The sequence below is a fragment of the Myxine glutinosa genome, chromosome 2, assembly GCF_964187855.1.
Source record: "Myxine glutinosa chromosome 2, kmMyxGlut1.1, whole genome shotgun sequence".
Taxonomy (NCBI): Eukaryota; Metazoa; Chordata; class Myxini; order Myxiniformes; family Myxinidae; genus Myxine; species Myxine glutinosa.
Window position 1 is genome coordinate 112,358,168 of NC_136262.1, and position 17,071 is coordinate 112,375,238.

Here is a 17,071-nt window from a genome sequence, read left to right on the forward strand (position 1 = left end):
TCGGATCCAGATCTGACCTATCGGTGGGATACAAAACCTGAACTGTTCACCCTGGCGGAGGTATGCGCTCCATACCGAGTGTGGAGGTATGCTCTCTTTACCGAGTGTGGAGGTATCCTCTCTTTACCGAGTGTGGAGGTATGCTCTCTATACTGAGTGTGGAGGTATGCTCTCTCTACCGATTGCGGAGGTATGCTCTCTCTACCGAGTGCGGAGGTATGCTCTCTCTACCGAGTGCGGAGGTAGCCTCTCTTTACCGAGTGTGGAGGTATCCTCTCTTTACCGAGTGTGGAGGTATGCTCTCTATACTGAGTGTGGAGGTATGCTCTCTCTACCGATTGCGGAGGTATGCTCTCTCTACCGAGTGCGGAGGTATGCTCTCTCTACCGAGTGCGGAGGTATGCTCTCTCTACCGAGTGCGGAGGTATGCTCTCTCTACCGATTGCGGAGGTATGCTCTCTCTACCGATTGCGGAGGTATGCTCTCTCTACCGAGTGCGGAGGTATGCTCTCTCTACCGAGTGCGGAGGTATGCTCTCTCTACCGAGTGTGGAGGTATGCTCTCGCTGCTCGCTCCCGAGTGCGGAGGTATGCTCTCTCTACCGAGTGCGGAGGTATGCTCTCTCTACCGAGTGCGGAGGTATGCTCTCTCTACCGAGTGCGGAGGTATGCTCTCTATACCGAGTGCGGAGGTATGCTCTCTCTACCGAGTGCGGAGGTATGCTCTCTCTACCGAGTGCGGAGTTATGCTCTCTATACCGAGTGTGAAGGTATGCTCTCTATACCGAGTGCGGAGGTATGCTCTCTCTACCGAGTGCGGAGGTATGCTCTCTCTACCGAGTGCGGAGGTATGCTCTCTCTACCGATTGCGGAGGTATGCTCTCTCTACCGATTGCGGAGGTATGCTCTCTCTACCGAGTGCGGAGGTATGCTCTCTCTACCGAGTGCGGAGGTATGCTCTCTCTACCGAGTGTGGAGGTATGCTCTCGCTGCTCGCTCCCGAGTGCGGAGGTATGCTCTCTCTACCGAGTGCGGAGGTATGCTCTCTCTACCGAGTGCGGAGGTATGCTCTCTATACCGAGTGCGGAGGTATGCTCTCTCTACCGAGTGCGGAGGTATGCTCTCTCTACCGAGTGCGGAGTTATGCTCTCTATACCGAGTGTGAAGGTATGCTCTCTATACCGAGTGTGGAGGTATGCTCTCTACACCGAGTGTGGAGGTATGCTCTCTATACCGAGTGTGGAGGTATGCTCTCTACACCGAGTGTGGAGGTATGCTCTCTATACCGAGTGTGGAGGTATGCTCTCTATACCGAGTGTGGAGGTATGCTCTCTATACCGAGTATGGAGGTATGCTCTCTATACCGAGTGTGGAGGTATGCTATCTATACCGAGTGCGGCGGTATGCTCTCTATACCGAGTGTGGAGGTATGCTCTCTATACCGAGTGTGGAGGTATGCTCTCTATACCGAGTGTGGAGGTATGCTCTCTATACCGAGTGTGGAGGTATGCTCTCTATACCGAGTGTGGAGGTATGCTCTCTATACCGAGTGTGGAGGTATGCTATCTATACCGAGTGTGGAGGTATGCTATCTATACCGAGTGTGGAGGTACTAGGGCATTGCCCGTACGTGGGTGCCCGTTCCTTGCCCAAAAAAAAAAAAAACGCTACCCGTACGCTCTACCCCGCCCGTACGCCCGTAAACAAAAAATAACAACGCTCTTCGCTTCCGCCCTTCGCTCTGACTGAATTGGGAGAAATAATGCGCATAAGAAATCGAATTACGTACCGTAATGGCGGTCAGCTCGTAACGCGCACACTGTCCGGAAGTTCGCATATCGCATATCTATCTATCTATCTATTAATGCCCATTTATTCAATTATCGCCAACGTATTTTGGCTTTTTGCAATTTAATCGCAAGGAAAAGTAGAAAGAGAAGAGGGAAAAAAAGAAAAGCCTTGCCTTGCTGCAAACAGCTGCTGCAAACAACAACAACAGGGAAGGCTTCACTGTCCGGAAGTTGGCAAAGCGCAGTTACGATTATTTTAGTGTTAATGCCCAATTATTCAATTAGCGCCAACGTATTTTGGCTGTTTGCAATTTAATCGCAAGGAAAAGTAGAAAGAGAAGAGGGAAAAAAAGAAAAGCCTTGCCTTGCTGCAAACAGCTGCTGCAAACAACAACAACATGGAAGGCTGCACTGTCCGGAAGTTGGCATATCGCAGTTACGATTATTTTAGTGTTAATGGCCAATTATTCAATTAGCGCCAACGTATTTTGGCTGTTTGCAATTTAATCGCAAGGAAAAGTAGAAAGAGAAGAGGGGGAAAAAGAAAAGCCTTGCATTAACGCATTAACGCTTGCATTGCATTAACGGTTCGGCACACGTGATAGCTCGCTGCTCTCTGATTGGTTGAAGCGTTTTTTGGACATAGCTCGGTAGGTACTTGTCCGATTAATTACAAACCTTGAAAAGGCACATCCTCGGGTCCCCAGCAATATACCTGGCAAGTTTCAAGTATATCGGACCCGTGGTTGTCGAGAAACAGCGGTCACAGACAAACACACAGACACACAGACACACAGACACACAGACACACAGACATACACACAGAGATTGCTGGAATTATAGATAGATGCTATCTATACCGAGTGTGGAGGTATGCTACCTATACCGAGTGTGGAGGTATGCTACCTATACCGAGTGTGGAGGTATGCTACCTATACCGAGTGTGGAGGTATGCTATCTATACCGAGTGTGGAGGTATGCTATCTATACCGAGTGTGGAGGTATGCTACCTATACCGAGTGTGGAGGTATGCTACCTATACCGAGTGTGGAGGTATGCTATCTATACCGAGTGTGGAGGTATGCTACCTATACCGAGTGTGGAGGTATGCTATCTATACCGAGTGTGGAGGTATGCTACCTATACCGAGTGTGGAGGTATGCTCTCTATACCGAGTGTGGAGGTATGCTCCCTGTACCGAGTGTGGAGGTATGCTCTCTATACCGAGTGTGGAGGTATGCTATCTATACCGAGTGTGGAGGTATGCTATCTATACCGAGTGTGGAGGTATGCTACCTATACCGAGTGTGGAGGTATGCTACCTATACCGAGTGTGGAGGTATGCTACCTATACCGAGTGTGGAGGTATGCTATCTATACCGAGTGTGGAGGTATGCTATCTATACCGAGTGTGGAGGTATGCTATCTATACCGAGTGTGGAGGTATGCTACCTATACCGAGTGTGGAGGTATGCTACCTATACCGAGTGTGGAGGTATGCTATCTATACCGAGTGTGGAGGTATGCTACCTATACCGAGTGTGGAGGTATGCTATCTATACCGAGTGTGGAGGTATGCTCTCTATACCGAGTGTGGAGGTATGCTCCCTGTACCGAGTGTGGAGGTATGCTCTCTATACCGAGTGTGGAGGTATGCTCTCTATACCGAGTGTGGAGGTATGCTATCTATACCGAGTGTGGAGGTATGCTATCTATACCGAGTGTGGAGGTATGCTATCTATACCGAGTGTGGAGGTATGCTACCTATACCGAGTGTGGAGGTATGCTATCTATACCGAGTGTGGAGGTAGGCCCTTTCTACCGAGTGCCCTTCTAGTTTTTAACGTCGCCACCGAATTTGGATGGAGGGTATGTTTTCATCCCTGTCCTTTTGTTTGTCTGTGAACAAGATATCTCAAAAAGTAGTGGACGGATTCGGACAAAACATGGCGGACATGTTGTGTGTGTGTGTGACAAGGACAAATAGATTCGATTTTGGTGAAGATCCGAATACGAATCTGGATCAGGGAATTGTTTATTTTTAAGTGATTCTTCACCATTGAGAGATCCGGCGAAAAGTGATATATAACATGATATTTAAAAAAGTTAAGACTAAACTTGGTAGATGAGTTGGTTTGGTGACAAGAACAAGCGATTCGATTTTGGTTGAGGTTCGAATCCAGATCCGGCCTACCAGTGGGATACAAAACAAACTGTTCAGCCTGGCGGAGGTTTGCGCTCTGCTCTACCCAGTGTTGTTGGCGTTTATTTTGAACTGAGGAAGTTGAATGTCTGAATTACCAGATCCAGGGGACAATGTATGAATGAAGGAAACGGTACATCTGATATAATACTCACTCGTGTGTGCGAAAGTTCAATCGTAATAAAAGAATGCAATTAATTTCTATTTTAAAAAGAGTACCTCTGACATCCCACCTCTGACATCAACTCATCCTGGGAATTCTTCCAAAGTAAATTGCTCTCTCTCATGCACAGATTTATCCCATCTCGTCTTCAGTTGTCATACCCTTCCTCCCATCCATGGTACATGGAATCTTGTGGTGAGGCTGTTGCCCAGAAACAACTTGCCTTCATCTCCTGGAAAGCAAATCCAACGGAAGGAAATCTCATTTCCTTTCACAAAGCCCGAAACAAGTGTGTGTCCACCCTCAGGAGAGCCAGGAAACAATATCTCTCCGTTCTCAAGACCGAACTCTCTTATCTGTCTCCCTCTTCCAAATCCTGGTGGTGTCTGGTCAAATCTGTTTCTGGTGTTTGTTCCCCCTCCATCCCCTCCCTTACCTCAAACGGCTACACAGCTGACTCCGCACGTGAAAAAGCTGAATGCCTCAACTCTGTGTTTGCCTCTAAATCTTGTGTCCCAAACCCATCCCTCTCTGTACCCACCGTACCCAGTCATACCCAGCTGCTCCTGGACTCCGTGTCCTTTCCTCCTGACAAGGTGGAAAAGTTTCTGTCAACCCTCGACTCTGATTCTGCAACTGGACCTGACGGCATAAGCCCACGGGGCCTAAAATCCTGTTCTTCCGCTCTTTCACTCCCTCTCTCTGTTCTCTTCACCCTCTCTTTTGCTCAAGGTCAACTGCCATCTGCTTGGAAATCAGCCAACATCACCGCTTTGCACAAAAAAGGTGCAAAAACAGATCCTAGCAACTACAGACCAATCAGCCTTCTCCCAATTATCAGCAAAGTCATGGAATCCATCATTGCTTTGGATATGAAATCTTTCCTCTTCTCCAATGGTTTGATCTCTGATCATCAATTTGGTTTCAGACCAGGTCACTCTACTCTGGACATGCTGCTTCTGCTGTCTCAACAATGGATGGAGGTCCTCAATGCCAAACAGGAAATTAGAGCTGTCTCCCTCGACATATCACGTGCCTTCGATACGGTCTGGCACCCCGCTCTGCTCACCAAACTCTCCTCCTTTGGTATCCATGGAAATCTCCACGCATGGCTGGCGGACTTCCTCTCTCGTCGTAGTCAATGTGTGGCCCTGAATGGGTTTCTCTCATCTCCTCTTCCTGTTCAGGCTGGAGTTCCCCAAGGCAGTGTTCTGGGCCCTGTGCTTTTTCTGGTCTTCATCAATGATCTCTCTGACTCTCTTGAAAATCCTCTCTATCTCTTTGCTGATGACTCCACTCTCTGCCGCTCCATTCCTCATCCCTCAGATCGGAAGTCTGCAGCCTCCTCACTCTCTGCAGACCTGGACAAAATCACAGACTGGGCAAACAAGTGGAACATGTCTTTCAATCCTGACAAACCTCACACTTACGATGTCTCTCCGAAAAGACCGACTGGACAACCCTCACATCTACTTTCTGAATAATCCTCTCCAAGAAGTTCTGTCACTCAAGCTTTTGGGTCTCACTATCTGCCATGATCTTTCCTGGGAAAACCACATTTCCAAGCTGGCCTCCAAAGCCAGTCGCCGACTGGGCATCCTCCGTCGTGCGAAGTCCTTCCTTGGCACACCTGAGCTCCTCACCACATACAAGGCTTTCATCTGCAGCTCAATGGAATACTGCTCTCCCCTCTGGGCTGGTGCTCCTGCCTCACACCTAGCTCGTCTTCACGCTGTTGAAACCAAAGCGTTCAGAATCATTGGAATCTCCCGCGATGAAGCTAACTCCAAGGGCCTTTCACTCACTCACCGCAGGCAGGTTGGTGGTCTTTCCGTCTTCTACCGACTCCTCTCTGGCCTTGCTCCCCCAGCTCTCTCTGGGCTCTGTCCCCCAAATATTCCTGCAGGTCGCACAAGATCTGCCTGCAACCCTCTTATGGTTAAACTGCCAAAATCAAGACTTTCTGCTCACCTTCACTCCTTCATTCCTCTTTTCTCCTGCCTCTGGAACAAACTCCCTCACTCTCTTCAATCCCACTACACCCTCCAGGTCTTTAAAACAGCTGTTCACCACCATCTCTTATCCTCCCCCATCCAAAACCTTGATCTTTTCTACCCCAGCTAATTTCGGTCCCCTTGTGTTTTATACCTCTCCCCCCCCCTTCCCACGCCTCCTCCCCCCAAGCCCTCTCCCTCCCACACTTCTCCCTGCTCTCAAATGTTGTGGTTGTGTGCTTCCCCTTCTCTCCCCCTCTTGTCTTCCGCTCCCTCTTTTTGTATATTTTGTTTGTCTGGTTGTTTTGTTAGTGAAATAAATGTTAGCTCTTTCACGAGCCTCGATTCTGTATACAAAAGAAAAAAAAAAAAAATCTCCCATGATGACGCTATCTCCGAGGGCCTTTCACTTACTCACCGCAGGCAGGTTGGTGGTCTTTCCGTCTTCTACCGACTCCTCTCCGGCCTTGCCCCCCCAGCTCTCTCTGCGCTCTGTCCCCCAAATATTCCTGCAGGTCGCACAAGATCTGCCTGCAACCCTCTTATGGTTAAACTGCCAAAATCAAGACTCTCTGCTCACCTTCACTCCTTCATTCCTCTTTTCTCCCACCTCTGGAACAAACTCCCTCACTCTCTTCAATCCCACTCCTCCCTCCAGGTCTTTAAAACAGCTGTTCACCACCATCTCTTATCTTCCCCAATCCAAAACCTTGATCTTTTCTACCCCCGCTAATTTCACCCCAAATCCACTTTTTTGAGGTGACTTTTGTCTTCTTTCCTGGAAGTCCTTGGTGTCCTTGCGTTTTATACCTATCCTGCCTCCCCCCAGGCCCTCTGCCTCCCACACATCTCCCGATGTCCCTGCCCTCAAATGTTGTGTTTGTGTGCTTCCTCCCCTTCTCTCCCCATCTTGTCGACCGCTCCCATTTTTATATACTTTGTTTGCTTGTATGTTTGATTTGTTTGTTTGATAAATGTTAGCTCTTTCACGAGCCTCGACTCTGTATACAAAACAACAACAAAAAAAAAAAAAAAAAAAGGTAAAGAAGTAAGAGTGGGAAAGCATGTTCAAGGTGTGTCGGGTTTGAGTTCTGTTCACCTGTTCTGTGACGTCGATTGTATTTCGAGGTGAAAGGTAGTAGTGAAACTGCAGTTTGTAGTTACGATCATAAATATTAGAACCCCAATCAAGCTAATTGTGGTTAACAGGTTGTTTTTGTTTTTTTTGTTTTTTTTTGTATACAAGATCGAGGCTCGTGAAAGAGCTAACATTAATCACACAAAAAGACAAACCGACACACAAAACACAAAAAACAAGGGGAGCGGCAGACAAGATGGGGAGAGAGGGGGAAGGACACAAAAGAGAGGGGGAAGAGGGGGAAGGACACAAACACAACATTTGAGAGCAGGGACATCGGGAGGACTTGGGGGGAGGTGGGAGAGGAATAAAACATATGAACACTGCAAGGACTCTGGGGTGAATTACCGGGGGTAGAAAAGATCAAGGTTTTCGATGGGGGAAGATAAGAGATGGTGGTGAACCGCTGTTTTAAAGACCTGGAGGGAGGAGTGGGATTGAAGGGAGTGGGGGAGTTTGTTCCAGAGGCGGGAGAAAAGGGGAATGAAAGAGTGAAGGTGAGAGGTCAAGGGTAGTCTCTCAGGTCTCAGGTCTCTCAGTCTCAGGACCTCTCTCAGGTCAAGGGTAGTCCCGTTGTGTTAATGGCTGCACCCTTGTGTGCTGTGGCTAAGAGTTTGACACACCTGAAGGTTGTATGATTAAGTTAGCTTTAAAGAGACATTCACATGCATCCCCGTGTACAGTGTTGGGCGTTGGACGACATTCCATGAATACTGGATCTGGGATTTCCAGCGGTGGGTACAGCGTGTCCTGGCAATGTTGGTTGTCATGACAATGTTGGTTGTCCTGGCTCCGCTTGTCCTGGCAATGTTGGTTGTCATGACGATGTTGGTTGTCCTGCCTCTGGTTGTCCTGGCAATGTTGGTTGTCCGGCTTCCCGATGGTAGTTGACCCTCAACCCTCCGTTATTACTGACGGTACGACTGGGGTCAAAGTTCAGCCAGTACCAGGGGTAATAACGAAGGGGTGGGGCCTGAGCTGAGTTAGTGGGGTGGGAGGAATACAACAGAAACAAAATTAATAGTCATTAACAACGACAACAATCACTCGACTGCAATAAAAATTAACATTCACTTTTTTATGACGTCACAATAGTATTTCATCCTCGTGGATAACATTCCATGAATACTGGGGTCACAGGTCAAGGTGACCCCATTACCTGCTTCCTCTCTTTATGAAGTGCTACATATATAATATGACCCTCACATGAAACCTATGCAAGTGGACTTCAAAGCCTGTGCAATGGTTGCCAACCTATAGTACAGGATTGGTAAGTATCGTAACAAGGAGATCTCTAAAAGATCAAACGGCTCACCAGATGTTCCATCGTCCAATGAGAACCCATAAAACGCTGTTCCTGAGGCTGTGCAGACGTTGTTCATGCGTGGACCTGATGTGGGACGACATGTGAGATCTGGTGCCGATGTCCGAGGCGAAACCATCCACAGGTCGATCCAAGACCAGTCCGTCAGTCCATGCTGAAAACAATCATTGGAGAGCACATCAGCTGATGGGCTGTTGACTCATTGAAACAATTAAACCTTTCACCCTGACGTGTTCACATTTGACTTTACACCGACATGGCTCACAATTGCCATAATTTGGAAAACAGACACTCAGCACAAGTATAACTACAAAAAGAGCGATCAGCGATTACAGATCCTCGCCAAGACCTTTGTGTGGTTTTATCGTACCTATTTTATAGACGTACTCACATTCTAATTGTACGTACTTTATGGAGATACTCGGTTGAAAAAAAGATATAATGTATACCATTGGCTACCACTAGGTGGCATTTGTGGCCTACACGAGCACAGTCTGTGCAGACAAATGGACACAAATATGATGCCATCTCTAGGGAGGTTAACAAGGGTAAATACATTACAATATTCACTTACTGTTACCATAGGGTGTGCGTACTCCGACAGGTGGTGCAGTGGTAGTGTAACCTTTGAGCTGTCGAGTCGGGGTTTGATTCCCAACCTGACTATAAACTGTTGGATTGGTGTTTGCACAGGTAGGGTGTTGCATGACAAGGTGAACCATCACTCTGATGGACATTACGCCGAATGATGAACATCCGATGGGCATGGAGGAGGAGGTTGTGGTGTGACATCTCAGTTGTTGTGGGTTTGATTTCCTCGGCAGAATGAGATTAGACTGAACCCGATGCATTGCCAGCAGGGAGTGCTGCATTGCAGAGCATGCTATCCTTGAGGTGACTGCCAGCTGACTATCCCTTTTGGGATCCATCATGAGTTTACCTCCGGGCCTGGATCCTCATGGCCCAATTCCATTACTCTTGTGTGGGTTTGATGAGATAAACATCCAGTACGATCCCAGGAACCATCTTCCTTCCCATTTAATCCTGGATGCCATCACCCACAGATGGAAACTTTGGAGGTTTCACAGTAATAAGGGCATCACATAACTTTACATCTTTTGTACATTTAGAACAACCAAAAATGGTCTACTTGGAATGATCCTTGAAAAATACAAAAGTGACAGATCTGCAAAGTCTTCTGTACTTTAAGGTTTCCTTTAAGAATCGCCCACTTTCGCTACAGGTATTAAACAAGGTATAAAACAAGGTACACACAGGTAGGGAAATGTTTGACCTTTGTAGGAAACCAATTCCATCCTGGAGACCACTAATGGCTCGGTGTGGAGTGACTGTGAACACAGGATGGTGTCGGTCAGGTGAGGGCATCACCTTCCTAGCATTCTTCACCTTCCCTGGATTCCACATTAAACAGGTGTGGATTTGTCTCTTATTGGAACTGGAACGAGAAATCAGGACAATGTTCACAACTGTTGATTATCGTTGTGAATTCAACATATTATACTCGCATTGTTATATGCCGGACCGAGGCTCATGGAAGATGGAGGTGACGGAAGATGAAAAGGATAACAGTGGGGCAATAGATGGACACAAAATGAGGGAATGAACGATAGGAAAAGAGAGAGAGAATGGGTTGGGTTCGAGAGGGTTCATCAGGGTAGAAAATACCATGAGTAGCAATGGGGGATGACATGATGTGATGGTGGTGCACCGCCTGCTTGAAGCTCTGGAGTGAAGGAGGGCTGAAAGCACAGGGGGCAAGACCAGAGGAGAGGTGGGTCAGAGAGCTGAGAGCACAGGGGGAAAGACTGGAAGAGAGCCGGGTCAGAGAGCTGAGAGCACAGGGGGGAACACCGGAAGAGAGCCGGGTCAGAGAGCTGAGAGCACAGGGGGCGAGACCTGAGGAGAGGTGGGTTAGTGGGCTGAGAGCACAGGGGGCGAGACCTGAGGAGAGGTGGGTTAGTGGGCTGAGAGCACAGGGGGCGAGACCAGAGGAGAGGTGGGTTAGTGGGCTGAGAGCACAGGGGGAGAGACCTGAGGAGAGGTGGCTTAGTGGGCTGAGAGCACAGGGGGCGAGACCTGAGGAGAGGTGGGTTAGTGGGCTGAGAGCACAGGGGGCAAGACCTGAGGAGAGGTGGGTCAGTGGACTGAGAGCACAGGGGAAAAGACTGGAAGAGAGCCAGGTCATAGAGCTGAGACCACAGGGGGGAACACCGGAAGAGAGCCGGGTCAGAGAGCTGAGAGCACAGGGGGCGTGACCTGAGGAGAGGTGGGTTAGTGCTAGTGGGCTGAGAGCACAGGGGACGAGACCTGAGGAGAGGTGGGTTAGTGGGCTGAGAGCACAGGGGGCGAGACCTGAGGAGAGGTGGGTTAGTGGGCTGAGAGCACAGGGGGCAAGACCTGAGGAGAGGTGGGTCAGTGGACTGAGAGCACAGGGGGCAAGCCTGGAGGAGAGGCAGTAAAAACCAGAGACCACCGACCTCTTTGCAATGTGAGAGCAACAGACCTTCTTTTTCGGGCATCGCAGGAGATTCCAATAATGTTGAGACATTACGTGTTCTTCCAGAATCCCACAACCGGTTACCTTCCCTAACTAGAATCTGAAAACTCACCTGCATTCATTCATCCCTCGAATCTCTCGTCTGTTGATCGGACTCCGTGTCGGTCTCACGTCCCTCATTTGAGGCCTTCAAGAGTGCTGCCCATCGTCACCTCATTCATCACCCACCGACAACCTCCGCCACCCATGTTGTGCGATCACCTCCTCTCCGTTTCCCAAAGGATCCTCTCCATCTCTAAATCTGCGGTCTTCAGTCCTTTTGCTCCTCCATGAGCCTCGACTTCTGTTAAGAGAAAAGTGCGAGATCCATCATAAGCATAACGACCGCATTTTTGCCATACCTGTTTATTACCATACCTGTTGTTCTATTAAATGTACATGTTTTATTTAAAATAATATAAAATGATTTTGGCCCAAGTCTTTCACGTACCGGCTGTCCAGGCCTGACGTTCCACCGAAGGTGATTTTGGCAGGGATTTGTAATTCGTTCAGGATGCCTGCGATAACTTACCTACGCCACATGATCGATCTTCAAGGTGTACAAACTCAAATGCTAGCACAGATGGGACGCCCGGCTTAACGTCCATCCGAGGGACGGAGCACTTTGCGATGTATCCACGTGGCCCCCAAAACCCAACGCGGCAGTTTAGAGTCGGGTCAGGAATCGAACCGAGACGAGACAACCCAAAGGTAAATACGTCACATCCGCATCATCCTATCGGAATATAATAAACAAACTAAATAACTAGTTCTACTGAGATTTAATTAATTTGAAAACAATTGTTGATTAATGAGTGAAGTTTTATCTCGAGATTATTACCAATTGCCAAACTACGAGGGTCGTTCAAAAAGTTCTCTGAATGAGATTATTATATAAATATTCCAATAAACTTTATATTTCATGATTATAGTTTGAAATATTTCATTAAAGAATTGAGGAAACATTTGTTACACAAAATGAAAAGTTCGGCGGTTTCTTCCTCCTGCTCGTCGTCCGTGAAACGCACACAACGTCACACGTGCTAATCCCATATGGAATGACGTCATTTGAGGTCCCAGGACCATATAGCCCGGAGACGGTACGCTGCCGCACAAACGACCCGCTCGACCTCGAATTCGCTCCGAGATTCGAAGGTTTATTCGCATTTCGCACGGTGAAACGAACACGTGATCACGTGATCAGCAAGGTGAGAAACTTCGGGCCGAAAACGAATCAAAAGGTCCGCAAATTCATTGCACACGAAACACGATCCTGGAGGAACATCGACTACCCATGGGTACACGTTATACACCACGGGCACACGTTATACACCACGACTACACGTTATACACCACGACTACACGTTATACACCACGGGTACACGTTATACACCACGACTACACGTTATACACCACGGGCACACGTTATACACCACGGGCACACGTTATACACCACGGGTACACGTTATACACCACGGGCACACGTTATACACCACGGGTACACGTTATACACCACGGGTACACGTTATACACCACGGGTACACGTTATACACAACGGGTACACGTTATACACCACGGGTACACGTTATACACCACGGGTACACGTTATACACCACGGGCACACGTTATACACCACGGGTACACGTTATACACCACGGGTACACGTTATACACCACGGGTACACGTTATACACAACGGGTACACGTTATACACCACGGGTACACGTTATACACCACGGGTACACGTTATACACCGCGGGTACACGTTATACACCACGGGCACACGTTATACACCACGACTACACGTTATACACCACGACTACACGTTATACACCACGGGCACACGTTATACACCACGGGCACACGTTATACACCACGGGTACACGTTATACACCACCGGCACACGTTATACACCACGGGTACACGTTATACACCACGGGCACACGTTATACACCACGGGTACACGTTATACACAACGGGTACACGTTATACACCACGGGTACACGTTATACACCACGGGTACACGTTATACACCACGGGTACACGTTATACACCACGGGTACACGTTATACACCACGACTACACGTTATACACCACGACTACACGTTATACACCACGGGTACACGTTATACACCACGGGCACACGTTATACACCACGGGTACACGTTATACACCACGACTACACGTTATACACCACGACTACACGTTATACACCACGACTACACGTTATACACCACGGGCACACGTTATACACCACGGGTACACGTTATACACCACGGGCACACGTTATACACCACGGGTACACGTTATACACCACGGGTACACGTTATACACCACGGGTACACGTTATACACAACGGGTACACGTTATACACCACGAGTACACGTTATACACCACGGGTACACGTTATACACCACGGGTACACGTTATACACCACGGGTACACGTTATACACCACGACTACACGTTATACACCACGACTACACGTTATACACCACGACTACACGTTATACACCACGGGCACACGTTATACACCACGGGTACACGTTATACACCACGGGTACACGTTATACACCACGGGTACACGTTATACACCACGGGCACACGTTATACACCACGGGTACACGTTATACACCACGGGCACACGTTATACACCACGACTACACGTTATACACCACGACTACACGTTATACACCACGGGCACACGTTATACACCACGGGCACATGGAAACTACGGTGGAGTGGGTGATAAATCATACAGGTGAGCATGAAAGATGATCCAAATACGGTAAATGAAACATGTGCACAAACATCACCATGACGAGCATTGGACCCGCAGGAGATGCGCGAAGTCGGGGACACCACCCCGAGCCAGGGATCGTCCAGCAGACCGGGGACACCACCCTGAGTCGGGTATCGTCCCGCAGACCGGGGACACCACCCTGAGTCGGGTATCGTACCGCAGACCGGGGACACCACCCTGAGCCAGGGATCGTCCCGCAGACCAGGGACACCACCCTGAGTCGGGTATCGTCCCGCAGACCGGGGACACCACCCTGAGTCGGGTATCGTCCCGCAGACCGGGGACACCACCCTGAGTCGGGTATCGTACCGCAGACCGGGGACACCACCCTGAGCCAGGGATCGTCCCGCAGACCAGGGACACCACCCTGAGTCGGGTATCGTACCGCAGACCAGGGACACCACCCCGAGCCAGGGATCGTCCCGCAGACCGGGGACACCACCCTGAGTCGGGTATCGTACCGCAGACCGGGGACACCACCCTGAGCCAGGGATCGTCCCGCAGACCAGGGACACCACCCCGAGCCAGGGATCGTCCCGCAGACCAGGGACACCACCCCGAGCCAGGGATCGTCCCGCAGACCAGGGACACCACCCTGAGTCGGGTATCGTACCGCAGACCAGGGACACCACCCCGAGCCAGGGATCGTCCCGCAGACCGGGGACACCACCCTCAGCCGGGGATCGTCCCGCAGAGCGGGGACACCACTCCGAGCCAGGGATATTCCCGCAGACCGGGGACACCACCCCGTGCCAGGTATCATACCGCAAACCAGGGACACCACCCTGAGCCGGGTATCGTCCCGCAGACTCCGGCAGAACGAGCTGCACGAGGGACGGCCGGCCCGGGTTTTGGTGAGAAGGCCCCACCCCGGGGTCGTGACTGGGGGATGACGGGTGGAAAGGAAAGGGTGGGGGAGTGGTGGCCCCGTCCGACCAAAATTAATTACTTGTGGTGAAAAGGTTCGTGGTTTGCATTACCGAAGAGGAAGGTTGTGGTTTGTGAATGGAAATCGAAATGGGGGACAGTGGGGCTTGCCCCCTTTAAGTCGACTATTTTATAGAGACCGATCCAGAACGTTTGTCGAGAAATGGAGACCGAAGTGGTGGAAAAACAAATGTTCGAATTCGATCCGGTAATTTAGCTTGTGTGAAAATCTCAAACTGGTCAAGTTACCATTCACCTTTCCCCAGGTGGTGGAAGTCAAGGTGACCGGAGTACTTGAAGACCCTCAAAGTTATGGATCTCATGATGGTCAAGGCTACACGTTCCCGTTTAAAGATCAAGACCCACGATGGTTACACTGACCCACACACCTGGAAAAGTTTCATCGATTTGGATTCCATCATGGAATTGAACCCAAGACCAAATAGCTCATGTGAGAAGAGTTTAACAACCAGGATGAACCTGAACCACAGAAACTATCAATAGGTCGCAATTGAAAACCACGTGGGATAGGTGACCAGAGGTGTTCGACATGGTGTCACCCATGATTGTCCACACACAAACTCGGTACACATGGGTGACGACCCAAACTCGGTACACATGGGTGACGTCCCAACTCGGTACACATGGGTGACGTCCCAACTCGGTACACATGGGTGACGTCCCAACTCGGTACACATGGGTGACGTCCCAACTCGGTACACATGGGTGACGTCCCAACTCGGTACACATGGGTGACGTCCCAACTCGGTACACATGGGTGACGTCCCAACTCGGTACACATGGGTGACGTCCCAACTCGGTACACATGGGTGACGTCCCAACTCGGTACACATGGGTGACGTCCCAACTCGGTACACATGGGTGACGTCCCAACTCGGTACACATGGGTGACGTCCCAACTCGGTACACATGGGTGACGTCCCAACTCGGTACACATGGGTGACGTCCCAACTCGGTACACATGGGTGACGTCCCAACTCGGTACACATGGGTGACGTCCCAACTCGGTACACATGGGTGACGTCCCAACTCGGTACACATGGGTGACGTCCCAACTCGGTACACATGGGTGACGTGCCAACTCGGTACACATGGGTGACGTCCCAACTCGGTACACATGGGTGACGTCCCAACTCGGTACACATGGGTGACGTCCCAACTCGGTACACATGGGTGACGTCCCAACTCGGTACACATGGGTGACGTCCCAACTCGGTACACATGGGTGACGTCCCAACTCGGTACACATGGGTGACGTCCCAACTCGGTACACATGGGTGACGTCCCAACTCGGTACACATGGGTGACGTCCCAACTCGGTACACATGGGTGACGTCCCAACTCGGTACACATGGGTGACGTCCCAACTCGGTACACATGGGTGACGTCCCAACTCGGTACACATGGGTGACGTCCCAACTCGGTACACATGGGTGACGTCCCAACTCGGTACACATGGGTGACGTCCCAACTCGGTACACATGGGTGACGTCCCAACTCGGTACACATGGGTGACGTCCCAACTCGGTACACATGGGTGACGTCCCAACTCGGTACACATGGGTGACGTCCCAACTCGGTACACATGGGTGACGTCCCAACTCGGTACACATGGGTGACGTCCCAACTCGGTACACATGGGTGATGTCCCAACTCGGTACACATGGGTGACGTCCCAACTCGGTACAGATGGGTGCCGTCCCAACTCGGTACACATGGGTGACGTCCCATCTCGGTACACATGGGTGACGACCCAACTCGGTACACATGGGTGACGTCCCACATTGGTATACATGGGTAACTTCCCAAATTGGTGTGCATGGGTGATGTCCCACATTGGTACACATGGGTGACGACCCAAACTCGGTACACATGGGTGACGACCCAACTCGGTACGCATGGGTGACGACCAAAGTCGGTACGCATGGGTGACGTCCCAACTCGGTACACATGGGTGACGTCCCAACTCGGTACACATGGGTGACGTCCCAACTCGGTACACATGGGTGACGTCCCAACTCGGTACACATGGGTGACGTCCCAACTCGGTACACATGGGTGACGTCCCAACTCGGTACACATGGGTGACGTCCCAACTCGGTACACATGGGTGACGTCCCAACTCGGTACACATGGGTGACGTCCCAACTCGGT